Below are 14,862 nucleotides of genomic sequence, written 5' to 3'. Positions count from 1 at the left end.
ATCAGATGATGGGCCAGCCTTCGTAGCAAAGGTATCACAACAATTGGCTAGCTACCTAAATTTGCAATAGAAACTTAACTGGGCCTACAGGCCCCAAAGTTTGGGCCAAATAGAGCGAATGAATCGGACCCTAAAAGACATTAGTCAAGTTAGGATTAGAAACTGGTGGGACCTGGGTAGAACTTTTCCCCTTTGCTCTTCTCCGAGCCAGGTGTACTCTATATATTAATGGATTCACCCGCATTTGAAATTTTCTTTGGAAAACCCCCGCTTGCTTGTATTACCTAAAACAGAAGATGAGGAAAAGGCAGATCTACATAACTTTGTCTTACTTAAGTCTTTAAAGGCCCTTCAAAGTGTACAGAAGGAGATTTGGTCCCGGGTTCGTGCTGCCCACTCAGCCCTGGGGGACAGATTTCCCCATAGGTTTCAGCCTGGAGACTCTGTGTGGATCCAAAAGTTCGCTTCCAAGGGACTAGAACCCAAATAGAAAGGACCTTTCATTGTATACTTTATGATGCCCACTGTAGTTAAAGTAGATGGCATCCCATCATGGATTCATCACTCCCATGTGAAGGCAGCACGAGAGTGGACAGCTCAGGAAGACGGGCCCTTAAGACTAAGACTCAAGCATATATAAATCTAACCCTTTGTTTCCTCCTATTTTCCTCTTTAGCCCAGGCATTCAACCAACCACAACTAAAACCAGAAGGAGCATTAATAACTTTGCTAATGACAATACATAAGGTCTTAACTTACATAAGACCACCCCAGACATAGGACAAGATTGCTGGTTATGCCTAAACCAAACCTCCCCCTTATCATGTCGGAGTAGGAACTCCCCTAAATTTAACTGAGCTCAGCAGGCTAGAACTTCAAGTCAATTCACTAGCAGAAGTAGTCCTCCAAAATTGAAGAGGTTTAGATTTATTATTCTTAGACCAAGACAGATTATGTATGGCTCTAGGTGAAACCTGTTGCTTCTGTGCCAATAACTCTGGAATAATTAGAGAAAGCTTACTACTAGTACAGAGAAATTTAGACTAGAATCAAATAACTGGTTTCATAGGATGTTTGATTGGTCACCATGGCTATCAACCTTTCTATCTGCTGTAGCTGGACCTATAATCCTCCTCCTCCTCTTGTTAACTTTTGGACCATGTGTCCTCAATTTTTTGTTTACATATATAAGGAAGAGAATTAATTCTATTAAACATTTAGTATTACAAAATAGAGGCTATGAGCAAATTCTGCATGAAGAACCAAGGATTCAATTTTCTGCTGAGGGCAGTGGGGAATGTGCTGGCTAGAAAATTACTGCTTGGCTATCACCCACAGGAACATAACATTCTAACAATAAGCTTTCTGCTTCTGTACCCCCTGCTTGCACAGCCGATCTGTGGGTTGACAGTTAGTAATAAGAAGAAAATTAGACTTGTGTGTTCAAACAGAATGAAGAATGGGGTTTAGAGCTTAAAAACCCTGTACCTCTGCATTTTGGAGATGCTTAATTTGTGGTCTGCATACCCCTGGTAGACCCAGCTGGCTGAATAAAGAGTGTGTTTCCTACAAGTCACTGATTTCTGGTGGTCCATGAGTCTATCGCAGGCTGGCAGTTGCGACACTAAGGGAGTTGAGGTTATGGGCTCTACTGATTGATTAAGCCTAAGGTAGGAGGCAGTTGATTATTGCATCAGGTCCTGATGTCAGTTATGGTGTCATTCTCTCTAATTTCAAGGGGATGCTGGTGAAGTTGTTCCACTTTCCTGAATATGGATATATACACTATTACCTTTAGTTTGAAACTCTGTTTCTGTGGTCAACAGACTTGAGGCTTTGTTTCTAAAGACTGTTTGATGCAGACCTAAGGGCTTTATAATTAAGGGAAAAGTCATGTAGTATGCAGAATCATAAGGAAATAACAGAAGGAAGTAAATACCAGACCTGTTTAAATGAAAGAGAAAGAGAAAAATTCCTTTCAGAGAAGTGAAAATTTCATGGTTATAATTAAAGACTTAATTGTGTCGATGTAAGAAATGTCCAAACCTGTAGAGAATTTTTATAAGGTTATTGGAGCCAAACTGACAATATATGCTGGGAGCAAGAGCAAAAATTTTCCAGAAAATAACAGTTATACAGCTTCTTTTATTCATTTAAACTTAAGGAAAAACATAGGAAGATTACATGGAGGTTGGAGAAATCAAGCTAGAACTGGATTATAGGATATTTAATGAGATTATGTGTACTCTTAAAGGTTATGGTTTATTTCAAAGGTGTTAACCCAGATGCACAAAAACAGTGGACGAAGTTTGCTTAAGGCAAAGATAAACCTTTTACTAAAAAATTATATGTCTAGGACATGACTACCCACCAAGCCTGACCTAGTTAGAAATTTATGACCTGATTACCCTGTGAGGTTACTTTCCACAGAACTCCTTTTTTGTCCACAATTATTAATTTCATTTGTTGACAAAAAAGTGGTTCTCCTGAAAGTAATCTCACAGGATATTTTACTCATAAATTCCTAATTGGTCAGGTCGTGGTGATAGTCACACCTCAGGCCTATAACTTCTTTATTGAAAAGGTTTTTATGCAAATCCTGTTTATTGTTCTTGTGCATCTACTTAACACACAATTGAAATGCCATAAATAATACCCCTCAAAGGTGAAACCTCCCAAAAGAGCATGCAATCTTGTTAACTATCCTGTAATCCAATCCCTGCTTTGCTTTCTCCCACCTTTATGTAATCTTTCTTAAATTTCCTTCTTAAATCCAAATGAATAAAATAAACTGCAAACTAATATTCTCTGGAACATTTTAAATCTTTCTTCTAGGCAATGGTCATCAATTTGGGTTCAAATCAACTTTTATAAAAATTCTCTACAGGTTTGGGCATTTCTTACCTTGACATATTTTTGTTTTGTTGACTTCATTGACATGTCATATCTAGTAGCCCATTGTTCTCAGTCTCTCTGGTTCAGCTGGGCTCCTGACAGTCTATTAGCCACTGCTACCTTCATACCACTGTGTTAAGCCTCTGATCCTGCTCCTCAGAAGGTGCAAACTTGTGTATGTCCACTTTCACCATAGAATGTCAGTGATTTTTGCAAGACTGTTTTTGATTGCTTCTTTTTTATTGACTACACTCAGCTGTTCAGCTCCACTAATTGCTGGCTAATTAGTCTCTATTACTCAAAAACTCTCCGGCGCATAAATTACTCCTTAGACTACATCATCAAATCCAGACCAAGTTTAAAAGATAGTTTCCAAGGCACTTTCTACTAGATACTAATAAGACTACTAATTAATACTAATCCAATCAAATAATGTGTTGATGTGATATCTCCTCAAGTAATGTCTGCATTTTAGCAAGGATTTTCTAGAGTCGATACCTTGCCTTGTTCAAGATACTAATATATTCTGAAATATGTCTAGAGGTCCATCTAGACATAGCTCATCTCACATAAGTGAAGGTCTAAATTTAGTTCTCATTCTTGTCTTTAATTTTCTTCTCAGTGGTTTTGTATTATTAAAAAACAACATGTATGTATGAACAGTAACCTTGGGTAAAAAACTGTTTTACGAAATTATGTTTTTAATCATATGAACTGAAATATTCGTGGTGGCCATTTAGATGGCATAAAAAATGAATTTAGAATTCTCTAAAAACTGTTTGATATCCTAATTTCTACTTTGAGTTTTTCATGCATGTGATAAAGATTTCATGTTGATTACCCACTATACTTGGATTATTTTTATTTGTATTTGATTATTTCCTCTTAAAGAATTTTCTGCTTTTTAAATCTGTTTATTACTAATAAGTGTACGGAAAAAGTTTTTATGTACACTTATTTTCATGTCTATAAACAATTTAGGCCTTTCATAACACAGTAACTTAATAAAAATTACAAATAATTCTATCAATTTTAACATATAGAGTAGCAAAAGTATAAGTTAGATCATATTATTTATTCCAAGATGATAACAAATGATTTTAATCATGACCTTGCAGAAATATTTATTGTAGTTTACGAAAGAGTGTTTTACTTTGATAACACATATAACTACAAAAGAGACCAGACAGATTATTATAATTTACTTTAAAATATATGATACTTAAATAAAAGTTTCTGTTAAAATGCTTTCTTTGCAAAACTAAATGTTTTTGGGACAAAAGGTGGAATGGAGTTTACTTAATTTGCAAGTATTTTTTCAGCAAGTAGTAAAATTTAATAAAACATTTGAACTATTCTTCATAATTTTCAATGTATTTTTACACCCATTATTTTATTTGATCATTATAATCCTGATATAATGATTATTATCTACACTTTAGAGATTGATAATAATAATATTAATAAAGAAAATAAACAACATTTCTGTCAAGAGTACAATTCAGTCTTCCAACTTCTAATCTTATATTCTTTTTGGCACAGATGTTTAAATATATGCCAAATTATCTTGTATTTTGAGAACATTTATCTAATGTTTCTTCCAAGTGTGTCACTCTTTCACATAGACATCACAGTATAAATTAGATATCTTTATATATGCTTATATGTGTGTGTCTGTATACATAAGGCTGTTTTAATATATGAAACAATAAAATATGTAGCAAATATAATTTAATTATTACCTGTTAAAAGTTTATAATTTTGAGGTTTTGGAGAAACATGGTGGAGGCAGAGAGGTTCCCAGATCTATCCCCTTGAAACAATAATAAGCTGAACAACTAAAACTCAACAAAAACACCCAAACTGCACATTAGCACATCTGAGCATAGGATCTGTGCATAAGAGCTACCACAGATTAGAATCCCCAGCATTGGACAGTGAACTGGGAGAAATAGACAAGTCGCCTCTCACAGCTGCTGGAATTCTCTGTAGGATGAAGGGGAGGAAAGAAGTTGCAGCGAGTTCCCTGAAGAAACCTCTCTGGGAGTGCTGTGAACTTCATGCGACGGGTGGCAGGGCCAGGACATCAGGGCAGAGAGCAGAGAAGCCGGCCGGCAGAGAAACAACAGTTGATTTTTACTAGCCATGATGGCAAAACAGCGGCTGAGCCAAAACTCTCAACCGTCAACCCAAAAAGCCCCTTCCCCCATATCTTCCAAGATCGAACACTACAGATCCCCATGGGAATCTGAGCAAATGCTACTGAAACTATTGCTAACACTGACAGGGACTGAGACTGAGGGTAGCGAGTGTGATTAAATATCTACAAGCGGAAAAAAAGGCATTATTAAGGCTTTATAAAGCAGGGATCAAAGAGGCTTAGACACCACCTACTGGAAACCAAAAGAAAAGCGCCTTCTTTGCAGCAAGCTAAAAAGAGACCTTTATATAATAAATCTTCTTTTTGGAAAAAAAAATAACAGAATATACTTCCATTAATGTCCAATGGAGAAATAGTCCATTAAACACTATGAACAACCAATATGACAAGGCATCTCCGAAAGAAAGAGAAAAATCTCCAGAAAATAAGCTTATAGATATAGAAATATACAACTTAAATGACAGAGAATTCAGTATGGTACTTCTAAAAAACTCAGTGAGTTCCAATAAGAGTCATATCAAAAATTTCAGAAATTGCAAAAATGAGTAAGTGAGCAGAATGAGTTCTTTAGCAAGAAGATTGAAACCCTCAAAAAGAACAAAATAGATCTTCTGTATATAAAAAACAAACAAACAAACAAACACTGCAAGCATTGAAAAATGAAATAGCAAGCTTGGGAAATAGAGTTGACCAAATGGAGGAAAGGATCAGTGATATTGAAGACAGATCTAGAAATATATCAGAAAGAAGAAGAGAGAAAACAAAGAATGAAAAAATAATTAAAGAGAAATATGAGAACTAGCTGATACTATCCGGAGAGGAAACATAAGAATAATGGGCATTCTTGAAGGTGAGGAAAAGGAGCAGAGATTAGAAAGCATTTTCAGACAAAGAGTTGATGAGAATTTCCCAAATCTAAGGAATGAGCTGGAGCTTGAAATTCAAGAAGCCAACAGAAGATTCAATTATCTTAAAGTAAAAAGACCTTCATCAAGACATTGTATTAAAATTATCAAAAATAAACAACAAAGAAAGACGGTAACCTATAAAAGAAAACCCATTAGATTATCATCGGACTTTTCAGCACAAATGTTACAAGCCAGAAAGGAGTTGAATCCAATATTCAATCTATTAAGTGAAAAGAACTACCAACCTAGAATAATGTATCCAGCTAAGATATCATATAGATATGAAGGAGAAATAAAGACATTTCCAGACTTACAAAAATCGAGTGAATTCTCCACTATAAGGCCTGCATTACAGGAAATACAGAAAGGGATCAGCTCACCTAAAACAACATGACAAAAAAAACATAATTGGGAGTAAGGCGATTAGCAGCTTGATAGAAGCAGAGGAGTGCAACCTTTACTAGGAACAGGGCATTATAAGCTTAAAAATAAGAAAAGATTTGCTATAGCAAGATAATAATAAATGTTCAGCATTCATAGAGACAAATTAAGACAAAAATGAATGAAAAGGAAAGGATTCAAAGATCCACATTCACAAAGGATAATGGAGATAAGTCACACACAGAAGAAAATAGATGAATATATATGTATATATATTTCATATATATACACATTTTATATACATATATATAATATGTATATATATTATATATATTTACATATTCAAAATAGTAACCACACACCAAAGATTCAGAACTGAAGTATATAACATAAAACAAGAAGAACCAGAGTCAAAAACCACAAAAGCCAACCAAAATAAAGAAAACAGAAACACAAGGACAAGGAAGCAGTGGAAACACCGAGCTACCAGAAAGCAAAAGATAAAGTGGCTATAAGAAGACTTCATATTTCAATAATAACCTTAAATGTAAATGGAGTGGACTAACAGATAAAAAGCCACAGAGCTGCAGAATGGATTATAAAACAAAACTTAAGCATGCGCTGCCTCCAGGAGCTCTAAAGACAAAGATAGACTCAGAGCGAAAGAGTGGAAAATGATATTTCAAGCAGATGGCATTCAGAGAAAAGTGGGAGTAGTGGTACTAATATCAGATGAAATAGACTTCAAAATCAAAAAGATAAAAAAAGATACTGAGGGACACTTTATAATGATAAAGGGAATCATGCACCAAGAAGACATAACACTTATATCTATGCTCTCAGTCAGGGAGCCCCAAAATATGTAAAGCAATTACTAACAAAATGAAAGGGAGAAACAGAGCAAAACACTATCGTAGTAGGGGAACTAAATATTCCACAGTCGGATATGGACAGATCATCCAAACAAAAAATCAATAAGAAAACAGTACCCTTAAATGAGCATTAGACCAACTGGACATAATTGACATATACAGAGTCTTCCATCTCAAACAACTTCTCATATATTCTTCTCTAGTACACATGGAATATTCTCAAGAATCGACCACATACTAGTACACAGAGATAGCCTCAACAAATATAAGAGGGATGAAATCATACCAACCATATTCTCTGATCATAATGCTTTGAAACTAGAGATCAACTGCAAAAAGAAAGAAAGAAGAACCATAAATTCATGGAGAATAAACAATGTGCTACTGAAAAATAACTGAGTCAGAGAAGAAATAAAAAGAGATCTCAAGAAATACAGAGAAATGAATGATATTGATAGTACGACATATAAAAACTTTTGGGACACAGCAAAAGCATTCATAAGAGGGAAGTTCATAACATTACAGGCTTATCTCCAAAAAAAAGAACAGGTCCAAATATACAACCTAAAGCTTCATCTTAAAAAAAAAACTAGAAAAGGAAAAACAAATGAAGCCTAAAGTCAGCAGAAGGAAATAAATCATCAAAATTAGAGTGTTAATAAATGAAAGCGAAAACAAACAAACAAAGAAAAAAAAGTAGAAAAAATAAATGCAACAAAAATCTGGTTCTATGAGAAGGTTAATGAAATTGACAAACCCCTTCCTAGACTCACTAAAAAAAAAGAAAGGACACAAATAAACAAAATCAGGAATGAAAGAAGGGAAATTACAACTGACATTACAGAAATACAAAGGATCGTACAAGAATACTATGAAAAAGTATACATCAAATTTAATAACCTGGAAAAAATGAAACTGTACTTAGAAAAATACAATCTTCTTAGACTGAATCAAGATGAACTGGAAAATCTAAATAGACTGATCAGCTGTATGGAAATTGACACAACCATCAAAAACCTACCAACATGTAAAAGTCCAAGACCAGATGGCTTCACCAGTGAATTTTATCAAAATTTCAAAGGAAATTTAATACTTATTCTCTTCAAAAACTTCTGAAAAATCAAAGAGGAGACAATACTTCCCAAGTCATTTTATGAGGTCAATATTACCTTGATAGCAAAACCTGGTAAGAATGACATATAAAAGAAAACTACAGACCAGTATCTCTTATGAACACAGATGCAAAATTTCTTAATAAGATTCTAGCAAACTGAATACAGCAACATATTAAAAAGATTATGCACCACAATCAAGTGGGCTTCATCCCCATGGCACAGAGATATTTCGACATATACAACCAATTAATGTGTTACACCACATAAAGAAATTAAAACATCAGAATCGTATGATCATATCAATACATGCAGAAAAAGTCTTTGACAAGATACAGCATCCATTTATGATCAAAACACTTAACAAAATTGGTATAGAAGGAAAGTACCTTAACATAATAAAGGTCATATATGATAAACCCTCAGCCCACATTATACTTAATGGTAAAAAAGTAAAAACCTTCCCTCTAAGAACAAAAACAAGGCAATGCTGTCCACTATTGCCACTGTTATTCAATATAACATTGGAGGTCCTAGTGAGTGCAATCAGGCAAGAGAAAAATGTAAAAGTCATTCAAATAGTAAACAAAGTAGTCAAACTGTTACTGTTTGCAGATGACATGAATCTCTATATAGAAAAATTTAAAGACTCCACAAGAACACTACTAGAAGCAATAAGGAAATACATTAAAATTTCTGGATACAAAATCAATGTTCAAAAATACATAGTATTCCTATAATAATGAAGTGTCAGAAAAAGAAGAGAAAAAACATAATTCCTTTTGCAATTGAAGCAAAATTAATAAAATACCTAGGAATAAATTTCACCAAATATGTGAAAGACCTATATAATGAAAACTACACGACCCTATTAAAAGAAATCTAAGGCACAAAGCAATGGAAAGATATTTTGTGTTCTTGGATTGGAAGAATCAACATAGTTAAAATGACCATATTATCTAAAACATTATACAGAGCTAATGCAATTCCCATCAAAATCCCATCAGCTTTTTTTTTTTTTTTAAGAAATAGAACAAAAAATCATCAGATTTGTATGGAAGCACAAAAAACCCCGAATTGCCAAAGCCATCCTGATATAAAAGAACGAAGCTGGAGGCATCACTCTGCCTGACTTCAAATTATACTAGAAAGCAACAGTAATCAGAACGGCATGGTAATAGCAGCAAAACAGACACGTGGACTAGTGGAATAGAATTGAGAGTCCAGAATTAAACCCATATTTATATGGGCAAATGATTTTTGACAAAAAAGCCAAAAACATACAGTGCAGAAAGTCAAGCCTCTTCAATAAATTGTGCTGAGAAAACTGGAAAACCACCTGCAAAAGAGTGAAACTAGACTGTTTTCCATCACTACACACCAAAATTTAACTCAAAATGGATTAAGAACCTTGATATAAGACCTGCAACAATAAAATACATAGTAGAAATATAAACTAAACTCAAGGACCTTGGACTTAAAAAGGATTTTATGAATTTGACCTCAAAGTCAAGGGAATTAAAAACAAAACAAACGAATGGGACTACATCAAACTGAAAAGCTTCTGTTCAGCAAAAAAATGTCAACAAGGTAAAGAGACAACCATCCAAATTGAAAAATATATTTTCAATCAACATGTCTGATAAGGGCCTAGAATTCAAAATATACAAAGATCTCATACAATTCAATATCAACAAAAATCAAATGATGCAATCAAAAAATGGGCAGAGGACCTGAACAGACATTTCTCAATAGAGGACATACAAATGGCCAACAAATATATGAAAAGATGCTTATATCACTAGTTATTAGGGAAATGCAAATCAAAACCACAGTGAGATACCATCTCACACCTGTTAGAATAACTATAATCAACAGAACATGTAATAACAAATGGAGAGGATGCGGAGTAAGGGAACACTCCTACGCTGCTGGTGGGACTGCAAATTGGTACAGCCAGTATGGAAAACAGTATGGAGGTTCCTCAAAAAACTAAGAATTGATTTACAATATGATCCAGAAATCCCTCTACTGGGTATTTACCCCAAAGAAGTGAAAACTCGTATCTGAAAAGATATTTGCACTCCAATGTTCGTAGCAGCATTCTTCACAGTGACCATAATATGGAAGCAACCAAAGTGTCCTATGACAGGTGATTGGCTAAAAAAGCAGTGGTACACATACACAATGGCATATTACTCAGCCATAAGAAGAGATGAAATACTGCCATTTGTGACAACATAGATGTACCTCAAAATAATCATGCTAAGCAAAATAAGCCAGACAAAAAACGTTGAAAATCACATAATATCACTTATATGTGAGATGTAAACCTAAATGCAACAAATTAACAGCACAAACAAACAGAGACTCATGGAGGTGGATTATAGACTAGTGGTTACCAAAAGGTAGTGGATGGGGAGGAGGGGGCAGGTAGACTGGGGGTCAAATGTGTGTTGACAGAAAGAAATCTAACTATGGTAGGTGAACATCCAATTTAAATAATATATGCCTTACTGTTAACGTGTACAGCTGAAATTTATTGGATTTTGTTAACCAATGTCACCATAAAAAATTAATTAATTAATTCTAATTTACAATTTACTGAGATGAGACGAATTGGAAAGAGATGTAAACTTTAAAGAAAATTAAATGATATCTTACTTATCTTTGCTGTATATCTTAGCAGTTTCTAGTTTCTTTTTATGCATGTGTTTATATATATATATTTATATGTGTGCATCTATGAGATATATAAAAGTTATGTATAAATAACGATTTATCTTTTCAAAGTCTATATCTCTCCATTCTTTTCCTAGCACATACACACATTCACACACATTTATATTCAAGTAATAAAATGGAGATTATTTAGGATTAAGTATTTGTTTTACTGAATAATACTCCACTTTCTATTTAAAGCATAAATCATTTCAAAGCAATTATTTTCAGACATGAAACAAATTAGTAAAGCTGCTAACCACAAATATGTTGTTTAAATAATCTAAATTGACTGATAATTAAATTAATAAAACAAATCATGTTCTAAAAATGTGAACAAAATAAGTAATAATTATGTATGCAAGTCAAATGCTTTTATATGCATGTATAAAAAATGAGGCAAATGTGAAATGTACACTTAAAATTTGCTAAAGTAGTTTGTTTTTTTCTTATGATAAAATATAGAATACATAAATTTATTATTTTAACCTTTTTCAGGTGTACAGTTCAGTGGCATTAAGTGAATTCACATTGATGACCAAACATTAACACAATTTTCATTTTCAGAAACTGATACTCAGTCCCAGTCAAGTACCATTCTACTTTCTGTCTCTGAGTTTGACTACTCTAGATATCTCATACCAGAGGAATCACACAGTATTTGTACTTTCATGGCTATTTATTTCACTTAGCATGGAATCTATAAGGTTTATCCATACTGTAGAACGTATCAGATTTTTATTACTTTTTAAGGGTGAATAATATTTTTTAGTATGTATACATTACATTTGTTTATCTATTCATCTATCATTGGACTCTTGGAATTTTTTTACTTTTAAGCTATTTTTTAAAATGCTACCATGAACATGGGTGTACAAATATCGTTTAAATCTCTGTTTCCAATACTTTTAGGTACATATCTAGGAGCAAAATTCCTGGATCATATGGCAGTTTTCTTTAACTTTTTAAAGAATGGTCAGTTTTTTATAGTGACTGCATCATTTTACATCTCTAATGATATTGCTCAATTTCTTCACATCCTTTATAATATTTGTTATATTTTTGTTTTTAATAAAACATCTTAATTGATATGAAGTGTTTGCTATCTCATTGTGATTTTGATTTGTGTTTTCTTAATAATTAATGATAGTGATTATATTTTCATGTACCATGTGTATACCTTCTTTGGAGAAACATCTATTAAAATGCTTTGCCCATTTTTAATTGTATTGTTTGTATTCAATTTTTTTCTTTGTTATAGGAGTACTTCATATTTTCTGGATATTGACCTTTTATAATGTACATTTGCAGATGATTTGATGATTTGAAGATATCTTCTCTCTCTCTTTCCTTTCTTGCTTTCTTGCTTTCTTTTCTCTCTCTCTCTCTCTCTCTCTCTCTCTCTCTCTCTCTCTCTCTCTCTCTCTCTTATTTTATTTTTTTAGGTGAAGCAATCCTTGGTTGACCTCACAGATTGCAAGGACCTTGTCAGCATACAATCTCTTATTTTTTTTTTTATTTTGACCATAGACTATCTTCTATTTCTTGAGTTGTCTATTTATCACCTTAATAATGTACTTTGACACGCACAGATTTTTTTTTTTAATTTTGTCAAAACTTATTTATCCATTTAAAAAAGTTACCTGTGCATTTAGTGTAATCATTGCCAAATCCAATGCCATGCTATGTTTTCTTGAGTTTTATAGTTTAGCTATTACATTTCGATCTTTGATATGCATTGTGTTAATTTTTGTATATGGTGTAAAATAAGTGTCCAAATTCATGATTTTGCATATGAATATCCACTTTTCTCCCATTTCTTGTTGAAAAGATTCATTTTGACCCATTGAAAAGTTTTGACACCCTTGTTGAGGATTATTTGAGCCTACGTCTGAGGGTTTGTTTTTGGATTCTCTCTTCGATTCAATTAGTTGACATGTCTCTCTTTATTCTACTACCGCATTTTGATCATCATAACTTTTGTAGTAAGTTATGAAGTTAGAAAGTGTGATTTCAACTTTGCTATTTTTTCTTTGGGTATTAGTGACATCTTAAAAATATTAATTCTCTCAATCATAAACTTAAAATGTCTTTCCATTTTTTTGTGTTTTCCTTAATTTCTTTCTTCAATATTTTATAGTTTTCAGTGTACAAGTTTTTAACCTTTTAGTTAAATTTATTCCTAAGTATTTTATTATGTTCAATGTTATATAAATTTAATTGTTTTCGTGATTTCTTTTTCAGATTTTATTATTAGTATATAGAAATGAAACTGATTCTTGAATGTTGATTTTATATGCTACAATTTGCTGAACTTGGCTATTAATTTTAACTGTTTTGTGTGTATGTGAATGATTAGGGTATTCTACATATAAGGTTATGTCATCAGATCAGAGATAATTTTACTTCTTTCCAACTTGAAAGTCTTTATTTTCTTTTTCTGCCTGCTCTGAATAGAACTTGTAATACTATGTTGAAATAGATGTGTCACAAGCAGATATTCCTATCTTTTTCCTAAGTTTAGAGAAAAAAAAATTTTCCTCTCTCCATTAAATACATGATACTGCCTGTGTGTTTTTCATACAAGGCCTTTATTATGTTAAGAAACTTTCTTTATATTCTCAGTTTTTTGAGAGGTTTTATAAAATCATAAAATAATGTTGAATTTTGTCAAATACTTTTCCTGCATTAATGCAGATCATAATTTTCCCCTTTAAATTGTAAATATATATATGTTGATTGTTGATTAATTTTTAAACTTTCTTGTGTGTTTGTTTGTTTGTTTGTTAAGATTTTTTGAAAGCACTTTTAGATTAACAGCAAATTAAGGGGAAGATACAGAGATTTCGGAAATACTCTCTACCCTCATATATATATATATATATATATATATATATATATATATATATATATACATATACACATACATACATACATACCACATTTACAATGTATATATCACCTCTCCTATTATCAACATCCCCGCAAGAATGGTACTTTTGTTGTATCTGATAAAACTACATTGACACATCATAATCACCCAAAGTTCAGTTTATAATATAGTCACTCATGGTGTTGTGCATTCTACAGGTTTAAACAATATATAATAAAATGTATCTCTCGTTATGGCATCATACAGAATATTTTCATTGTCTTGAAAATCCTCTGTGCTTTGCCTATTTATCCCTTGCCCCTGCCCACCAATCTTTGTTAACCAATGAACTTTATTTCTTCTTTCAAAATGTAATGTAATTAGAATCATATAGTATGTAGCCATTCATATTGGCTTTTCTTTTTTTTTTAGTTTGTAATATACATTTAAGATTGCTTTGTGTCTTTTAATGGCTTTGTAGCTCGTTTCTTTTAAGCACTAAATAATATTTCAGGGAATAGATGTAACACAATTTATTTATACATTCACCTGCTGCTGGACATCTTGGTTGCTTTCAAGTTTTGGCAATTATGCATAAAGCTGCTATAAACATTCATGTGCAGGCTTTTGTATGAGCATACATTTTCAAAACCTTTGGGTAAATACCAGGAAGCACAAATACTGGATCATGTGGTAAGACTATGTTTGGCTTTATAAGAAAATACCAAACTGTCTTTCTAAATGGCTGTACCATTGTGCATTCCCACCAGCCATTAATGAGAGTTCCTGTTGCTGCATATCTCCACCATCATTTGTTGTTGTCAGTACTCTGAATTTTGGCCATTTTAATTGGTGATTAATGATATCTCATTGTTTTAATTTTCATTTTCCTGATTACATATGATGAGAAGCATCTTTTCATAGATTTATTTGCCTTCAG

The sequence above is a fragment of the Rousettus aegyptiacus genome, unplaced genomic scaffold (genome assembly GCF_014176215.1).
Source record: "Rousettus aegyptiacus isolate mRouAeg1 unplaced genomic scaffold, mRouAeg1.p scaffold_m13_p_9, whole genome shotgun sequence".
NCBI lineage: Eukaryota > Metazoa > Chordata > Mammalia > Chiroptera > Pteropodidae > Rousettus > Rousettus aegyptiacus.
The sequence above is the reverse complement of the archived record's forward strand: the minus strand, read 5'-3'. Positions refer to the sequence as shown.